This window comes from Lipotes vexillifer, unplaced genomic scaffold, assembly GCF_000442215.2.
Source record: "Lipotes vexillifer unplaced genomic scaffold, Lipotes_vexillifer_v1.1 scaffold602, whole genome shotgun sequence".
NCBI classification, from domain to species: Eukaryota; Metazoa; Chordata; class Mammalia; order Artiodactyla; family Lipotidae; genus Lipotes; species Lipotes vexillifer.
The window spans coordinates 1,268,293-1,287,029 of NW_006790307.1; the positions used below are offsets into that span (position 1 = coordinate 1,268,293).

Consider the following 18,737-nt stretch of genomic DNA (forward strand, 5'->3'; position numbering starts at 1 on the left):
TAAAAAGCTTAAAACAGAGCTCAGCATATAGTAAATGCAAGCTATTGAAATGGTAACAATACTTTATTATAAAACAATACTGTATGCCTTTGGCACTCAGTCAAAATTTCTATGCCTAAAATTTCTCATTTATAAGATTAGGACACCTATTTCACAGAGTTATTGTGAAAACCAAATAAATTCTGGCTATAAAGGCATTTAGAAAAATATACAGGGCTTAGAAAGACAGGCATTATTATATCACCACTACATGTAAAATCCTGTCTCTTATATCACAAAGAAGGCTTTTGCACTGTAAGTACAAAAGCCTACAATTTAAGCACCATCTTCATAACAAGAGTTACATTAATAAATTTAGTAAAGCTGTCCTAAATTATTCCAATATGATTCTTGCAGAATGATAAGCAAAGAGAACACTGAACTCTATTCACTAGAATGATTATAAATCTGTTGCTCAGGAAGGTATATTTGCTCTTTCAGTTCACTAGCACGGAGGGTGAATTTGGCTTGTACTACAGTAGTTCTGTTCAAATACAGCCAGGACAGAATATCTATAGTTAGAACCATAGCAATATAACTCTATATTTTGGGCACAGCTAACTGCTGTATTTAATTTCATTAAGACAATCAAGAGGATAGCATTCAAAAACCTTGTTCTTTGTGTAAGTGGTCTGGTTGATTGTTTTTAAACTATGTGGGTAGGTCTTTTTTTTTTTATTGATATACCTTAGTTTTCTGTTTATTTTTAACACTGCTAAGGATTTTTCATTATTTATATTACTCTAAGAAAGAGAAGTTAAAAAAAAAGGCTAAGGAGGGAGATTCTAGTATATTCTGCTAGTCACTAAACCAGAGCCATTCTGTAAAAAGTAAGGATATATGCAACATAGTTTCCTTGGTTAGCTGAAATTTTAAAATATATATGTACACAGTAAACCGAAAAAGTACCCAAGTATTTTTAAGCATCTATCCATGAATATGGTTGTATCTGCATACCTCTAAATAGATATTCTTCCTTTAAGTTTTTTATTCTACTAAGGGCAATGTTGGTGAACCACTTTGCAATTCACAACCCTCTATGAACTCCCCCTTTTTTTAACTCTCAAAAAAATCAATTACATTACTTACAAATCACTTCAATATCTGGTACTTTATTTTCTGGAAACTCTTTATGTCTAATCTAAATTCCTTGTACTGCAATTAAACCAGATCCCTCTCATTTTTGTTTTGTCTGTAAGAGACAAGAAAACCAGGATAATCAAGAAAGATTAAGCACATGCTTATGTATATTTAAACTGCCATCAATTCATTTCCCTATGGATAAATCTAAAATATTAATAAAGAAACATTTCTTTATTTTAGACACAGTTTTTGAATTACGCTAACAAAAGCTTACTTAGTAAATAAAAATGATTGTAAACAGCTATCAATATTAAGGAGAGAATAAAAAATGAGTTCATTCATTTCTCCATATATACATTAAAGCATGCAACAACTATTTTCTGAGTATCAACACTCTTTGCCAGGCACTGAGTTAAATGTTAAAGAAATAAAGAGGACATACACATTCTCTGATTCTAAGGAGCTTACTGTTTAGTGAGGGAGGCAGACAAGCAAAGGAATACATGGCAGAGTTACAGATCCATGTATCCATGTGCCAGTGCCATCAGAACATTTAACTCAGAGCAGAAGGAAAGAGAAGTGATCAAGGAGCCTTCCTAGGAAAGGTGACTACTAAGTCAAGTCCTGAAAGACAGATGGGAGTTTTCTAGGGCAAGGTCAATCCAAATGAAAAAGAGTGCATACTAAAGCACAGAAACCTAAAAGAACATGGCAGCCTCCAGAACCAAACAGTTCCTTTTAGTTGGAATGTATGGTATGCATGGGAAAATAATAGAAGATAGGCAGGAAGGTAGGTTCATGCCATTTCATGAAGCGCCAGTTTGCACTGCTGAGGACAGTTCACATTTTCCCTTACAATCTTAAAGACACCACTAATGTCCTACCAAAATACTTTCCTATAGAAGCATAAAGTCTAGAATATATACAAGGAGAACATCTAATTCCTAAGAATAAAATTAATGGTGTTTTACTGTGATGCCTAAAGTCTAACCTATAAGTCACAGCATCTATCTATAAACATAAACATTCTCCCAACAGTATCCAGACCTGCAGTGAGTGTCATTGTAAGATGATGACCTGAACCTCGGATTCCCTTCTTTCATTTCTGGAAAATGTTACCCACTTTAACCTCATATTTCACACTGAATTTGACAAAGTCACTTTCAATCATGCATTTGGGTTTTTAGAACAGAAATCCAAGAATCTGTATGTATATCTTTATCTACCATCTATATTTCTATCAATCAAGAAGTGTGTGTGTGTGTTTAGCAAATACTGAGAAAATGGTACTAAAATGGCTTATGATACAAAACACAACTTTTACCTTTAATAACACCAGTCATAATTCAATCCTGGAATCACCTATAATCTTGGAACATACTCATACCCAGAAACACTGGTGATGAAATTTACACAGTTAAATCTGGGTGCCCATAGTCTCTGCCCTAAGATATAAAAACAGACATATAGATGTGCAAACCCAGCAGATGAGTTACATTCTGCCTTAGCTAAATGAATAATGTAATCAGTACCAATGGTAACAATCCCAGCACCTCAAATTACAGGAAAAAATATCATCAGCCTTGGGAACTCCCAAAGAAAGTCTTAGTTTAAGTGCTCTATGTTGCAATATAAAAATATGTACAAGAAAATCAAGTACTGTCCTCCAGCAACATCAAGGGGTGAACAATCTATATGACAGATCATGTAGCTCTCTCTACTAAACATTCACAGATTGCACCACAAAAAGAAGACACATGATTGTAAGGTAGCAGTAAAAAAGTATATGCATTCTCCAGAAAGCATTTATCATTAACTCTGAAAACTGGAATACATATATTTGATCTTATGGAGACAGTGCATTCAGTTTTCTCTAAGTATTATACATCAGAATTCCATGTTTGTATTTTTCAATTCGGTTATTATTTCTACATATTATTCTTACAACTGTGTCAAATTAAACCAATGATTGCTTAACCCTCATAATAAACCTCTAGTTTATAAATTTACTAATAGACACTAGTCCCCTAGCAGGCACTGAACCCTAGCATAATAACTATTTAACTTATGAGGTTTTACTAACCTGACTAACAATAAAAGGTAAAATCTAAATATGAATTTTACAATGTTTTTCTTAGTATGATACACCTAATAGTTCTTAAAAAGAATTTGGCTTTATGGCTTTATTCTTTAAAACAACAAAACACTGGGCTTCCCTGGTGGCACAGTGGTTGAGAGTCTGCCTGCTGATGCAGGGGACACGGGTTCGTGCCCTGGTCCAGGAAGATCCCACATGCCGTTGGAGCGGCTGGGCCTGTGAGCCACGGCCGCTGAGCCCGCGTGTCTGGAGCCTGTGCTCCGCAACTGGAGAGGCCACAACAGTGAGAGGCCCGCGTACCGCAAAAAAAACAAAACAACAAAACACTAAATGCAAACCCCTCGAACTTCAATTTCATGTTAAATGAATATACAAATTATTCAATATCAATCCAACTACAAACATCAATAAAACACTACAAGACATACAAGAAAATCTCTAGGCAACTTCACTTTTTATATAATACACTTAGCCTAGAGCTAAATAAATATTAATGAAGAATAACAGAAAAGTAAATAAAAAGATTAATTTTCAAAACTGAATATACCGGTGTATGAGAAGAATATACCATAAATCTGCATTTTCAAACTCAGGTGGTTATCATGCTAGTTACTAGACTCTTATTAACAGTCTAAATGTTGACTGTGTGTATATAAAATGTACACACACATTCAATTTGCTCAAAATACACTAAGCCAAATGCCAAGCAACTCTAAAAAAAATCCTCAAAACAAACTGCCTCATGAATAGGTCACTCATGACTTTCTGCACTTATCTCAATCTAAAATGCTCTTAAATTCTCTAAGGAAAATAAGCTTGATAATTTATTTTCTACTTTTAGAGCAATGCGTTCAAAATTACTGCCATAATCTAGCATTAAACTCAGCTAACTCAAGTACCCCACTGATAAATATGTTTGATGTGTGTGTTTTCTAACATTCCCCACCCTCACAAAATACAAGAAAAAAAGAGTTAAGCAGGAATATTTACATCAGAGTAAATATTTGATGAACTGTTTGGGGCCATTAATAAGCACTGCTTAAAGAATATTTAATGACAAAGAAAAATGTTCATGGTATAAAAAATTAAGCAGAAAAAAAAGACAAAACTGTTCTTTTAAAATGCAATATGGTATTCAGGATTGGATCCTGGAACAGAAAAGGACATTAGTGGAAAAACTGGAAAAATCCAAATAAAGTCTGTAGTTAGTTAATAAAATTATACCAGTGTTAATTTCTTAGTTTTGACAAGTATACTCTAGTTATATAAGATTAATATTAGGGAAAGCTGAATAATGGATATATGAGAATCTCTGTACTACCTTCGCAACTTTACTGTGATTCTAAAATTGTTCTGAAAAAAAATTTTATTTTAAAAATTACTTTGCATGCCCAGTAGCAAGTTTGAGAAGATTCTCATTTAAAAAAATAACACACTTACTTTTCTCTCTCCCACTCCTAAACAAAATACATAAACCTAGAAAAAGACTAGATGAAAACACATTAAAATGTTAACAGTGGTTCACTCGGTAGCAGGATGAAAAGCATTTTTCTCTTCATATTTTCTATAGTGTGAATTGCTTTTATAATCAACAATAAATCGTTAACTAAAGAATATACAAATCAATACTTTATTAAAGGCTTCTTCAGTAAGAAAAGCTATAAATGTCTAAGCAGAGCCCAAAGGCAGACAACATATAAAACAGGTTAGGGCAGAGTGTGAAGAACACAGTGGCCAAGAGAAACTGCCAGGAGAACCTAAGTAGGCAAAACCTAATTAGTAAATGCTGGAAACCTGACGATACACGAACTTAACATCTACTCTTAGGCTAAAGGTGCTCACAGTCAGCAATGTTATGCTCAGAATTCATGACTTAGGGGAATGTCCCAAAAGTCCCCCTAACACTAGGAACTTATGGGATACGTACCCTGGGTTTATTCCAAACAAAAATAATGCAGCTAGACATGCACAACTGCCCAGTGAGAGCTTCTAGAAATACATCAGGATGACAGTGTGTTCTCTAAATTTTTCTACTTTTTTCTTCTCTAACACCTCCCTACAACCTATGCCCATGCCCAGTCTTTAGCCCAAAGACCAAAAACGGCACTCTGATGTCATTTAGCAACAGGGGTAGAGACCATTAGAACAAGAGAATCAAATATTATTTCAGATGTCTGACAGGTGAGTATCACAAAAGTTTTTCAATACTTTCAGGGCAAAATATGCTGACAACCTCATTCAACCATAAGAGGGGAAAATTTAATCAACAACAAATGTTCCCCAATCAAAATAAAAAAATAAAATACATTTGTCCCTTAAAGAAAGTGCCAGTCGAATCAGACAGAATGAATTCTGATAAAGAACTTCTTTGAAGGGACTTCCCTGGCAGCCCAGTGGTTAAGACTTTGCCTTCCAACGCAGAGGATGTGGGTTCGATCCCTGGTTGGGGAGCTAAGATCCCACATACCTTGCAGCCAGAAAAACAAAACAAAACAAAACATAAAACAGAATACTGTAACAAATTCAATAAAGATTTTAAAAATGGTCCACATCAAAAAAAAAATCTTAAAAAAAAAAGAACCTCTTCCAAGCTGTAATCAGGGTGATTTGTGTGTATCGGGCTGTCTAACCCTCCTGAAACAGTGCTATGTGGCCTGTTCTGGGTTTTGTGTTGTTTTTTAAAGATAGATTTGAATTTTTACTTTATTTATGGTCAATATTCTCAGTTGATAGCAGGTCCTAGAGTTGTCACTTAATAAATATGTACGTGCTTTTTTTTTTTTAGTTTATTCTTTTGAATCCTGGACTCTGTAATCAGATACCCATGCCTATTAAGAACGGGTGCAAAATGAGGCCCTCTACTGAGATCACAGAATATTTTACGTTCAAGAACATGGTCTTTACTTCATGAGCTTCTTAATAGCAATTGTAAGCATCAGAAGCCTCTTCTGCTTCCTTTCCAGTTCTTGGTCATGTTTAAGAAAGTAGAGGCTACCAAAATAGTGATTCTCAGGAATGGAGACTATAATATTATCACTGTTATTACTTCTAATACCAATGAAGATATATACTGTTTTCATCAAAACCGAGACACAACTCATTTTAAGACTTGATATTTTATATCCCACCAAGAAACAGAAGTGGTTAATTAAACTATGAGATGCCACTGACTGTAAGATACACCCAAATTTCAGTGAATAAAATCGGAAAATCAATGAAATATACATTCAACGAAGACTATCAACTTATTACAAATAACAGTAATGAAAGGATGTTTAAAATATCTTTTCTTTGCTCCTTCCTATACACTAGAAGACAGCTACAATCAAGTAACAGGATTTGAGTGTCCAAGACCCAATATTCTTTTGAACCATGATAAATATTTGTCTAGAGAACAATCGTATTGCAGACTGCTGGGAACTATTTTCTCCATCTTCGAATGGGGAAATTAAGGAAAAGAATTAATCAAGATTTTACTGGAAGCCAAATTTAGAATTCTTAGTGTCCCTATCTACAACTTTAACAAAACAATATGCACTCTATCCCTAAAGGTTTCATGGTTTGTTTTCCTTCAGATTTACCTTGATCTTAAACCCAGGGTATCAAGCATCCATGGTAAAGGAAATTCTGAAGAGCTATATTCAAAAGTACAGCTAAGGTCACTGGGGCTATTCCCTCTGAGCAAAACATATGATGAAATAGAATTTGAAAGCAATGATGAGAATATCTCCTTTCATTTTTTAAGACACATGTGGAGAAAACAAATCTCTACAGAAAACAGCCAGAATTTCTAAGATGTTTTACTCTGTACCACTTTCAAATGTTTCTTCATCAGCATGAAAGCTGGCTGAAAAGCTATCAACCTTAAATTCTCTTTAAAAAACAAGCAGGGACTTCCCTGGTGGCACAGTGGTTAAGACTCGTGCTCCCAATGCAGGGAGCCCAGGTTCGATCCCTGGTCAGGGAACTAGATCCCACATGCATGCCACAACCAAGAGCTTGCATACCACAACTAAGTAGCCGGCAAGCTGCAACTAAGACCTGACACAACCAAATAAATAAATAAAAAATAAAACACAAACCAAACTCCCACCCGCCCCCCCCCAAAAAACAATGAACTTAATTCAGCAGTTAGCTACAAAGAATATTAGTCTCATATTCTTGTTAAAGCCTTAAAATTTTTAATTTTCCATATGCAAATTCCAAATTTGAATTCTATTAACTCTGCTAAATAGAAGGCAGAATGTGATGAAGACAAGATTTTCATCTTCATATAATGGATAGATGGCCTACAACAGCTCTGCTATCTAAATGCATTTTAAAATACCACATTAGAATCTAAAATAATGTTTCATTTTAAGCACTCTAAATTCCTCCAGTAGAAGGCAGTATCAATCTCTGATAATGCCAGCAAGGCAGCATGATACAGTAAAAATATCATGAGCTTTAGAACCAGACAGAGCTGAGTACTTAACATCTCTGAATCTATGTTTCCCCATAGGCAAGTTAAAAACACCACCACCTACCTCATATTACTGTTATAGGTTTGGAGGCTGTTGAAGAAATCTGGGGTCCGAATTAGAGTAGTGAGCAATGAAGATGGAGAAAGAAAGATGGATTAGAGCAATACTCAGAAGTAAGCATCAATAACACCTGATAACTGATTAGACTGGGAAGAAAAGCAGAAGTCAAGGAGCATACCTACATTTTCCATTTAGGTAACAGTCCATTCACAGAGCTAGAAAACATAAGAAGGACACAAGGTTTAGAGAAGCACATAAGCTCAATTTTGAACGTACTGTGATGCCTGTCAGATATCCAAGTAGAAATGCTCAAAAGACAAACAGAAATACAAGTATGGAAGTGGAAGAAAGATCTGAATTGGAGATAAGGATCTAGGAGGTATCAGCTTATGGATGCAAGGCACAGGACAAGATGAGATTGCCCAGTGAGAAGAAAAGACCTACAGAAACTCAGAAACACCAACATTTAAGGAAACTGCAGAGGAAGAGAAGCACACAAAGGAGACTGGAGAGGTACTGTCCAAGAAACAGGAAGAAAATCACCAAGAGTGTGGTATCACAGGGGCCTAGAGAAGACAATGATTCAAGGTGAGATGGGATACAAAGAACAGTCTAATATCAATAAGGTAAGACTGCAGAAACCATGGTAAGTTAGTTTGGAGAAGATAATATTTAGCAGTAAGGAAGAGTAAGTCAGCTGTCTAAAATTTTCTGTTTTATGGAATAATGGACTTGAGCTGGACCAAACCACAGACATCTATGAGAATAAAATAGATTTCCATCTAACAAAGAATTGACTTCCCTTTAAATGCTGAGTTCTCAATCACTACCCATGTTCAACTGGATGAGAAGCTGGATGAGATGACTTGAGTTTCTTTCAACTGAAGTAAATTTCAAGAACTAAACTAAATCTGAAATACTCTGCATTGAGAAGAACAAAGGGAAAGACATAAGAAAAAAAGCTTTTAAATACTTAGAAATATAAAGTAATGGTTCTATGAAATTTTAAAAACCATATTCAAATAATTCTAAGTAAAATACATAGACAAGATAAAGGAAGGAAAATGAGACAGAGATGAACCCAATAAATGAGCAAGACAGGAAACCCACTCGTCATTTTTTGCCCATTTCAAAGTCATTTATAATTTTTCCTGACAAAATCTTGCATGGCTCCCCCTATTCCACTGAAAGTAAAAATTAAAGACTTTTTAATGGCTGGCCTACAAGGTCCTAAATACTTTGTTATTGTTTTCTACCCTTCTGGCTCCAGTGGTGATCACAGGTACTTCACACTTGGCTCCAGCCACACTGGCCCCCTGGCTGTTTCTGCATACACTAAACCTCAAGGCCTTTGCAATCGTTGTTCTATCTGGAAAACTCTTCTGCCAAATACCCACATAGCTTGTTCCCTCATTTGTTTCAAGTCTTTGCTCACAAATCAATTTTTAGAGGACTTCCCTGAGCACTCTACAGAAAACACATAAACTTTTACCCCACAATGGTAACCCCTTTTCCTCTACACTGCTATGTTATTCTCCAAATGACTTATTACCAGCTGGCATGCTATATATTAATTTACTCTTTGATTCCCTGTCTCTACGCCAAAGCCAGAACAAACTATAAACTCTATGTTGTCTTCACTGCTGTATCCCCAATGTCTAGAGAGTGCCATACATATGTTAAATGCTCAAATAGTTTTAGTTGAATGAATAAATACCATATTACTGGATAATGTTTCAAATTAGCAACATACATACTGATACATTTTGCCCCTGAATTCCTACAATATTAAAACATATCAATAAAACTACAAACAAATAATCTCATACTTCCACTAGTTAATACATTACTTAATAGATTTTTGTCTTTTTTCTACCAGTTTTATTGAGATATAAATGACCAAAGCATGTATAAGTTTAAAATGTATGGCATAATGATTTGATTTGTATCATGAAATAATTACCACAATAAATTTAGAGAACATCCACCTTCTCACATAGATACAAGTAGAAGAAAAAAGAGTTTTTTTCTCCTTGAAATGAGAACTCTTAGGATTTGCTCTTTAACTTTCACGAATGACATTCAGCAGTGTTAATTACATTTATCACATTGTACATTACATCCCTAGTACTTATCTTCTAACTGAAAGTTTGTACATTTTGGCTACCTTCATCCTTTAAAATAGAGCTTAAAATTATCACTTAGATTTGCGTAAACACTGACAGCTATTTCAGGAAAAACGCTTTGAATTTTAGCATATAATACCAGAAGATTTCTCTGAGAAGCAATGCTATCATGTGGCTGTCAAAGTGGGCAAGTATACTCACAAGATTTACGTGGCATCAGATGTCTTCCTTTTCATCCTACACAGGTTCAAAGACTGCCATCTAGATTGTAGTTATTATAGATGTGATGCCTAAAGAGTCTATCTGGGCAAGCCAATTGCCTAAAAGTCACCATCCAAGCTGTATCAATTCCCCCAAGCTAGGTCCCTCCTTGAAGTTCCTGCAGTCTTGGTATGGGCCTACTTGAAGGAGAATACTCGAGGACCAAGACTACTGTTTATATTGAGTTTCTGATCCTAAACCCCTCCCTAAGCTATTAATTTTTAACCTTAAAAGGTTCCTAATATTAACTAGTATTATCTTTGACTATCACTTGAACTACCTGCTGTGTGCAATTCCCAAACCAACGTCTTTGGTCTAATTATTTGACATTTCTATGATTTAGTTCCTTGGGAGTTATTTCAGCTAAAAGAGGAATGCAGTTACGTAAGTGGAAAACACAAGTTTGGAAAATCACAGGCTACTGAAATAATGGTTTAGCTATTAACAACATATTAGTTTCTCCAAATATTTTCTTTCTTTACACTAGTTCATCCAAAAATCTGTCTAAAAATTCAAAGAATAAAGAGCTCATTTTTTTCCCTTCATCTATAAATAAGCCAAAAATAAAGCTAAAAAAGTAAGGCTTTAAATTCCTCCTATTGATAAGGCTGAAATTGTTTAAGCTTGGGTTTGCTACCATACACATTTTTCACTTTAATTAAATTGCTACAAAATAATATGTTTATATGTCACAACTAAGTATGACTGTTACTAAGGGAAAGTATTCATAACATATTACCCCTCCTTGTTGCCAGCCAATACAATATCTGGATTGGAGGCAATAAATGCTGTTTTCCTAACATATGGCCCCGGTGACACTTGCTTTAGTAATAAAAATGATAACCAAATAATCATTCAAGTGTCCAAGGCAAAATTTTTCTGAAAATAGAAAAATAGAAAAAAAAAACTTATTTGAAATCAACATCTCTATTTAAATTACTAAAAATGTGTTAAGAAAGATGGCGGGGGCTTCCCTGGTGGCACAGTGGTTGAGAGTCCACCTGACGATGCAGGGGACACGTGTTCCTGTCCCGGTCCAGGAAGATCCGTGGAGCGGGTGGGCCCACGAGCCATGGCCGCTGAGCCTGTGCGTCCGGAGCCTGTGCTCCACAACGGGAGAGGCCACAACAGTGAGAGGCCCGCGTACCGCAAAAAAAAAAAAAAAAAGAAAGATGGCGGTGTGGGAAGATGCGGAGTTAGCGTCTCCCCACAACTAGGGTGCGTGCAGGCCGCTGGTGGGGGACTCTAACCCCCAAGGAGGTGGGAGGAACCCCAAAGTAAACTGGTAGGATGCTGGGGGACTGACGGTGGAGGAGAAGTGGAGGCCAGGCAAGATCGGCGTCCCTGAGGTGGGGGAGATGAGGAGAGGCAGTGGGGAGGGACTCTCCGGGAAGGGCGGAAGAGGAGCGGAGGGTGAAGGCCTGGCCGGAGCCTGCTGAGCTCCCAAGCCGGTTCCCCCCACTCCAAAGCCCCATTCAGGCTGCATGGGTCCTGGGGGCATAGGAGGGAGGCCAGTGAGATCAGGAGTGGCAGACGGGAGAGGCCATCCAGGAGGAGTGGGAGAGGAACAGAGGGTGCTTGCCCTGCCCACTTGGGCTCAGGAAGCCTGCTGAGCTCCCAGGCTGGTTCCCTGCCCTGCAAAGCCCCCTCCAGGTCAGATGGGTCCTTCGGGGCACAGAAAGGAGGCCAAGGGGAGAATAGGAGAGGGGCCCTCTGGGAGGAGCAGGAGAGAAGCAGAGGGTGACTGCCCCACACGTTCGGACACAGGGAGCCTGTTGAGCTCCCAGGCTGGTTCCCTGCCCTCCAAGGACCCCCTGACCCCTGCACTGGTCCTGGGGGCACAGGAGGGAGGCCGGGAGATCAGGAGAGGCAGGCGGGAGGGGCGCTCCCAGACTGCAGACCGGAGGAACAGGAGAGGAGAGGAGGGCGTTTGCCCCGCCCACTCAAACCCAGGAAGCCTGCTGGGCTCCCAAGTGAGGAGGTCCCCTGCCCTCTGATACCAGGGGTAGGGGGCACACCAGGGCCCCTTCTGTTCCTTGAGCCTAAGCCTAAACCTCACCCTTGCTTAGGTCCTGCTCTCCAGAGACAAGGCCTTTGCCCCACTCCTTTTTTCTTCCTTATTTTTCTTCCTCTCCTCCTCTTTTTACTATTGTGGTACTGACTTACCTTCTGGTTGTTGAGTCATCTATATTTTTATTTTTAAGTCCTTTCTAACATATCTGTTAGTTTCCTAGTCTAATTTTATTTTTAACTTTGTTATTGATTTTTTTTACCACCCCACGTGGCTTGTGGGATCTTAATTTGCAAGCACAGGGTCGGGCAGAAGCTCCTGAGGTGGGAGCTCTGAATCCGAACCACTGGACTAACACAGAACCTCAGACCTCAGGGAGTATTCATCGTAGTAAAGTCTCACAGAGTTCCTCATCTCAGCACCAAAACCCAGCTCTACCCAGCAGCCTACAAACTCCAGTGTTGGAAGCCTCAGGCCAAACAACCAGTAAAACAGGAACACAATCCCAATCATCAAAAAAAAAAAAAAAAAAAAGAGATGGAAAAAAATATGTCACAGATGAAGGAGCAAGGTAAAAACCAACAACACCAAATAAATGAAGAGGAAATAGGCAATATACCTGAAAAAGAATTCAGAGTAATGATAGTAAAGATGATCCAGAATCTTGGAAATAGAATGGAAGCACGGATTGAGAAAGTGCAAGGAATGTTTAACAACGATCTAGAAGAACTGAAGAACAAACAAACAGAGATGAACAACACAATAACTGAAATGAAAAACACACTAGAAGGAATCAATAACAGAATAATGGAGGCAAAAGAACGAATAAGTGAGCTGGAAGGCAAAATCGTGGAAGTACTGCCAAGGAGCAGAATAAAAAAAAAAGAATGAAAAGAGTTGCAGACAATCTCAGAGACCTCTGGGACAACACTAACCACACCAACATTCGAATTATATGGGTCCCAGAAGAAGAAGAGAAAAAGAAAGGGTCTGAGAAAATATTTGAAGAGATTACAGTGGAAAACTTCCCTAACATGGGAAAGGAAATAGTCACCCAAGTCCAGGAAGCACAGAAAGCCCCATACAGGATAAACCCTAGGAAAAAGATACCAAGACACATATTAATCAAACAAACAAAAATTAAATTCAAAGAAAAAGTATTAAAAGCAGCAAGGGAAAAATAAAAAATAACATACAAAGGAATCTCCATAAGGTTATCAGCTGATTTTTCAGTGGAAACTCTGCAGGCCAGAATGAAGTGGTGGGATATGCTTAAAGTGATGAAAGAGAAAAACCTACAACCAAGATTACCCAGCAAGGATCTCATTCAGATTCGATGGAGAAGTCAAAAGCTTTTCAGACAAACAAAAGCTAAGAGAATTCAGCATCACCAAACCAGCTTTACAACAAATGCTAAAGAAACTTCTTTAAGTGGGAAACACAAGAGAAGAAAGAGCCACAAAAACAAACGCAAAACAATTAAGAAAATGGTAATGGGAACATACATATCGATACTAGCCTTGAATGTAAAAGGATTAAATGCCCCAACCAAACGACACAGACTGGCTGAATGGATATAAAAACAAGACCCACATATATGTTGTCTACAGGAGACCCACTTCTGACCTAGGGACACATACAGACTGAAAGTGAAGGGATGGAAAAAGATATTCCATGCAAATGGAAATCAAAAGAAAGCTGGAGTAGCAATACTCATATCAGATAAAATACTTTAAAATAAAGACTATTACAAGAGATAAGGAGGGACACTACATAATGATCAAAGGATCAATCCAAGAAGAAGATATAACAATTGTAAATGTTTATGCACCCAACATAGGAGCACCTCAATACATAAGACAAATGCTAACAATCATGAGAGGAGAAATCAACAGTAACACAATAATAGTACGGGACTTTAACACCCCACTTACACCAATGGACAGATCATCCAAACAGAAAATAAATAAGGAAACACAAGCTTCAAATGACACAACAGACCAGACATATCTAATTGATATTTACAGAACATTCCACCCAAAAGTGGCAGAATACACTTTCTTCTCAAGTGCACATGGAACATTCTCCATGACAGATCACAACTTGGGTCACAAATCAAGCCTCAGAAAATTTAGAAAATTGAAATCATACCAAGCATCTTTTCTGACCACAGCGGTATGAGACCGAATATCAATTACAACAAAAAAACTGTAAAAAACACAAATAGATGGAGGCTAAGCAGCATGCTAGTAAGCAACCAAGAGATCACTGAAGAAATCAAAGAAGAAATTTAAAAATACATAGAAACAAATGACAATGAAAACACGATGACCCGAAACCTATGGGACGCAGCAAAAGCAGTTCTAAGAGGGAAGTTTATACCAATTCAATCTCACCTCAAGAAACAAGAAAAATCTCAAATAAACAATTTAACCCTACACTTAAAACAACTAGAGAAAGAACAACAAAGAAAACCCAAAGTCAGCAGGAGGAAAGAAATCATAAAGATCAGAACAGAAATAAATGAAACAGAAACGAAGAAAACAATAGCAAAGATCAATAGAACTAAAAGCTGCTTCTTTGAGAAGATAAACAAAATTGATAAACCCTTAGCCACACTCATCAAAAAAAAGGGAGAGGATGCAAATCAATAAAATTAAAAATGAAAAAGGAGAAATCACAACTGACACTGCAGAAATACAAAGGATTATAAGAGACCACTACAAACAACTATATGCCAATAAAACGCACAACCACGAAGAAACGGACAAATTCTTGGAAAGGTACAATTTTCCAAGACTGAACCAGGAAGAATTAGAAAATATAAATAGACATATCAGAAGTAATGAAATTGAAACCATAATTTTAAATCTTCCTAACAAACTAAAGTCCATGATCAGATGGCTTCACAGGCAAATTGTATCAAACATTTAGAGAAGAGCTAACACCGATCCTTCTCAAACTCTTACAAAAAATTGCAGAGGGAGAAACACTCCCAAATTCATTCTACAAAGCCACCATTACCCTGATACCAGAGCCAGAAAAAGATATCACAAAAAAAGAAAATTATAGACCAATATCACTGATGAACATAGATGCAAAAATCCTGAACAAAATACTAGCAAACAGAATCCAACAGCACATCAAAAGGATCATACACCATTTACCCCAGGGATGCAAGGATTCTTCAATATACACAAATCAATCAACATGATACACCACAATAACAAATTAAGGAATAAAAACCATATGATCATCTCAATAGATGCAGAACAACGTTTTGGCAAAATTCAACACCCATTTATGATAAAAACTCTCCAGAAAATGGGCATAGAGGGAAACTACCTCAACATAATAAAGGCCATATATGACAAACCCACATATTCAATGCTGAAAAACTGAAAGCATTTCCACTAGGATCAGGAACAAGACAAGGATGTCCACTCTCGCCACTCTTATTCAACACAGTTTTGGAAGTCCTAGCCACAGCAATTAGAGAAGAAAAAGAAATAAAAGGACTACAAATTGGAAAAGAAGAATTAAAACTTTCACTATTTGCCGATGACATAATACTATACATAGAAAATCCTAAAGATGCCACCAGAAAACAACTAGAACTAATCAATAAATTTGGTAAGGTTGTGCAGGATACAAAATTAATGCACTGAAATCTCTGGCATTCCTATACACCAACAACGAAAAATCAGAAAGAGAAATTAAGGAAACACTCCCATTTACCACTGCAACAAAAAGAATAAAATACCTAGGAATAAACCTGCCTAAGGAGGCAAAAGACTTGTACTCAGAAAACTATAAAACACTGCTGAAAGAAATCAAACATGACATAAACAGACAGAGAAATATACCATGTTCTTGGATTAGAAGAATCAGTATTGTGAAAATGACTATACTACCCAAAGCAATCTACAGATTCAATGAAATCCCCATCAAACTACCAATGGCATTCTTCACAGAATTAGAACAAAAAATCTTACAATTCGTATGGAAACACCAAAGACCACGAATAGCCAAAGCAATCTTGAGAAAGAACAACTGAGTTGGAGGAATCAGGCTCCCTGACTTCAAACTATATTGCAAAGCTACAGTAATCAAGACAACATGGTACTGGCACAAAAACAGAAACATAGATCAATGGTACAGGGCACAATGCCCAGAGATAAACCCATGCACATATGGGCACCTAATTTATGACAAAGGGGGGCAAAAACATACAGTCGAGAAAAGTCAGCCTCTTCAATAAGTGGTGCTGGGAAAGCTGGACAGCTACATGTAAAAGAATGAAATTAGAACACTACCTAACACTATACACAAAAATAAAGTCCAAATGGATTACAGGCTTAAATGTAAGACCAGACACTATAAAACTTTTAGAGGAAAACATAGGAAAAACACTCTTTGACATAAACCACAGCAATATCTTTTCTGACCCACCTCCTAGAGTAACAGAAATAAAAACAAAAATAAACAAATGGGATCTAATGAAATTTAAAAGCTTTTGCACAGCAAAGGAAACCATAAACAAGATGAAAAGACAACCCTCAGAATGGGAGAAAATATTTGCAAATGAAGCAACTGACAAAGGATTAATCTCCAAAATATACAAGCAGCTCATGCAGCTCAATATCACAAAAACAAACAACCCAATCCAAAAATGGGCAGAAGACCTAAAGAGACACTTCTCCAAAGAAGACTGCCAACAAACACATGAAAAGATGCTCAACATCAGTAATCATTAGAGAAATGCAAATCAAAACTACAATGAGTTTATCACCTCACACCTGTCAGAATGGCCCTCATCAAAAAACCTACAAGCAATAAATGCTGGAGAGGGTGTGGAGAAAAGGGAACCCTCTTGCACTGTTGGTGGGAATGTAAATTGATACAGCCACTAAGGAGGACAGTATGGAGGTTCCTTAAAAAACTAAATATAGAACTACCATATGACCCAGCAATCCCACTACTGCACATATACCCTGAGAAAACCATTAATTCAAAAACACTCTTGCATCACAATGTTCACTGCAGCACTATTTACAATAGCCAGGACATGGAAGCAACCTAAGTGTCTATCGACAGATGAATCGATAAAGAAGATTTGGCACATTTATACAATGGAATATTACTCAGCCATAAATGAAATGGAGTTGTTTGTAGTGAGGTGGATGGACCCAGAATCTGTCATACACAGTGAAGTAAGTGGGAAAGAGAAAAATAAATACCGTATGCTAACGGATATATATGGAATCTAAAAAAAAAAGAAAAGAAAAGGTTCTGAAGAACCTAGGGGCAGGACAGGAATAAAGACGCAGACATAGAGAATGGACTTGAGGACATGGGGAGGGAGAAGGGTAAGTTGGGACGAAGTGAGAGAGTGGCACTGACATATGTACACTACCAAATGTAAAATAGATAGCTAGTGGGAAGCAGCCGCATAGCACAGGAAGATCAGCTCGGTGCTTTGCGACCACCTAGAGGGGTGGGATAGGGAGTGTGGGAGGGAGATGCAAAAGGGTGGGGATATGGGGATATAGGTATACGCATAGCTGATTCACTTTGTTCTACAGCAGAAACTAACATACCACTGTAAAGCAGTTATACTCCAATAAAGATGTTTAAAAATAAAAATAAACTTTATTTTTTAGAACAATTTCAGAGAAATACTGAGAAGACAGTAGGGTTCCCATATACCCCACACCCAGTGTTATCTATTAACATTTTACATTAGTATGAAACCTCTCTTACGAGTAATAAACTAATATAAACATAGTATTATTAACGAAAGTCCATACTTTAAATTTTCTTAGTTTTTACATAATGTCTTTTCATTTCAGGATCCTATCCAAGATACCACATTATATTTAATCATCATATCCTTTGTAGGCCCCTCTTGGCTATAGTTTCTCAGGTTTTCCTTGGTTTTGATGATCCCAACAGTCTTAGGGAATCCTGGTCAAGTATTTTGTTGAATGTCCCTCCAATAGGATTTGTCTGTTTTTCCTTTTTAAAAAATTCAATTTATTTAAACTAAAAAGAACAAAAACAGTTCATCCATTTCTCCCCCCCCCACCCCCTTCCTCTAGCAACCACTACTCTGTTCTAACTATGAGCTGGGGGGCGGGGGGTGACTGGTTTGTCTTTAGATTCCACATATAAGAAAGATCTTTTACTGATGTGTCTGTTTCTGCTTCATTTTACTTAGCATAATGCCCTCAGGTCAATCCATGTTACAAATGTCAAGATTTCCTTCTTTTTTGTGGCTGAATAATATTCCATTGTATATAAATACCACTTATTCTTTAACCACTCATCCATCAATGGACACTTACATTGTTTCCATATCTTGGCTATTACAAATAATGCTGCAATGAACATGGGGGGGTAGGGGGGAGTATACCTTTTTGAGCTAGTGTTTTTTATTTTCTTCAGATAAATACCCCAAAGTGAAACTGCTGGATCATATGGTAGTTCTAGTTTTAATTTGAGGACCCTCCATTCTGTTTTTCATAGTGGCTACAACAATTTACATTCCCACCAACACTGCACAAGGGTCCCCTTTCCTCCACATCCTCACCAAC

At 37.2% G+C, this 18,737-nt stretch overlaps 1 protein-coding gene across 1 annotated transcript in view; it reads right to left on the bottom strand.

Moving 5' to 3' along the window:
* FRS2 (fibroblast growth factor receptor substrate 2) overlaps positions 1-18,737 on the bottom strand; it is a 117,957-nt gene that overhangs the window by 25,630 nt on the left and 73,590 nt on the right. Inside the window, exon 4 of the mRNA XM_007463552.1 lies at positions 1,129-1,231. The gene's annotated coding sequence lies outside the window, so the exon portion shown is untranslated. The remainder of the gene's footprint in view (positions 1-1,128; positions 1,232-18,737) is intronic.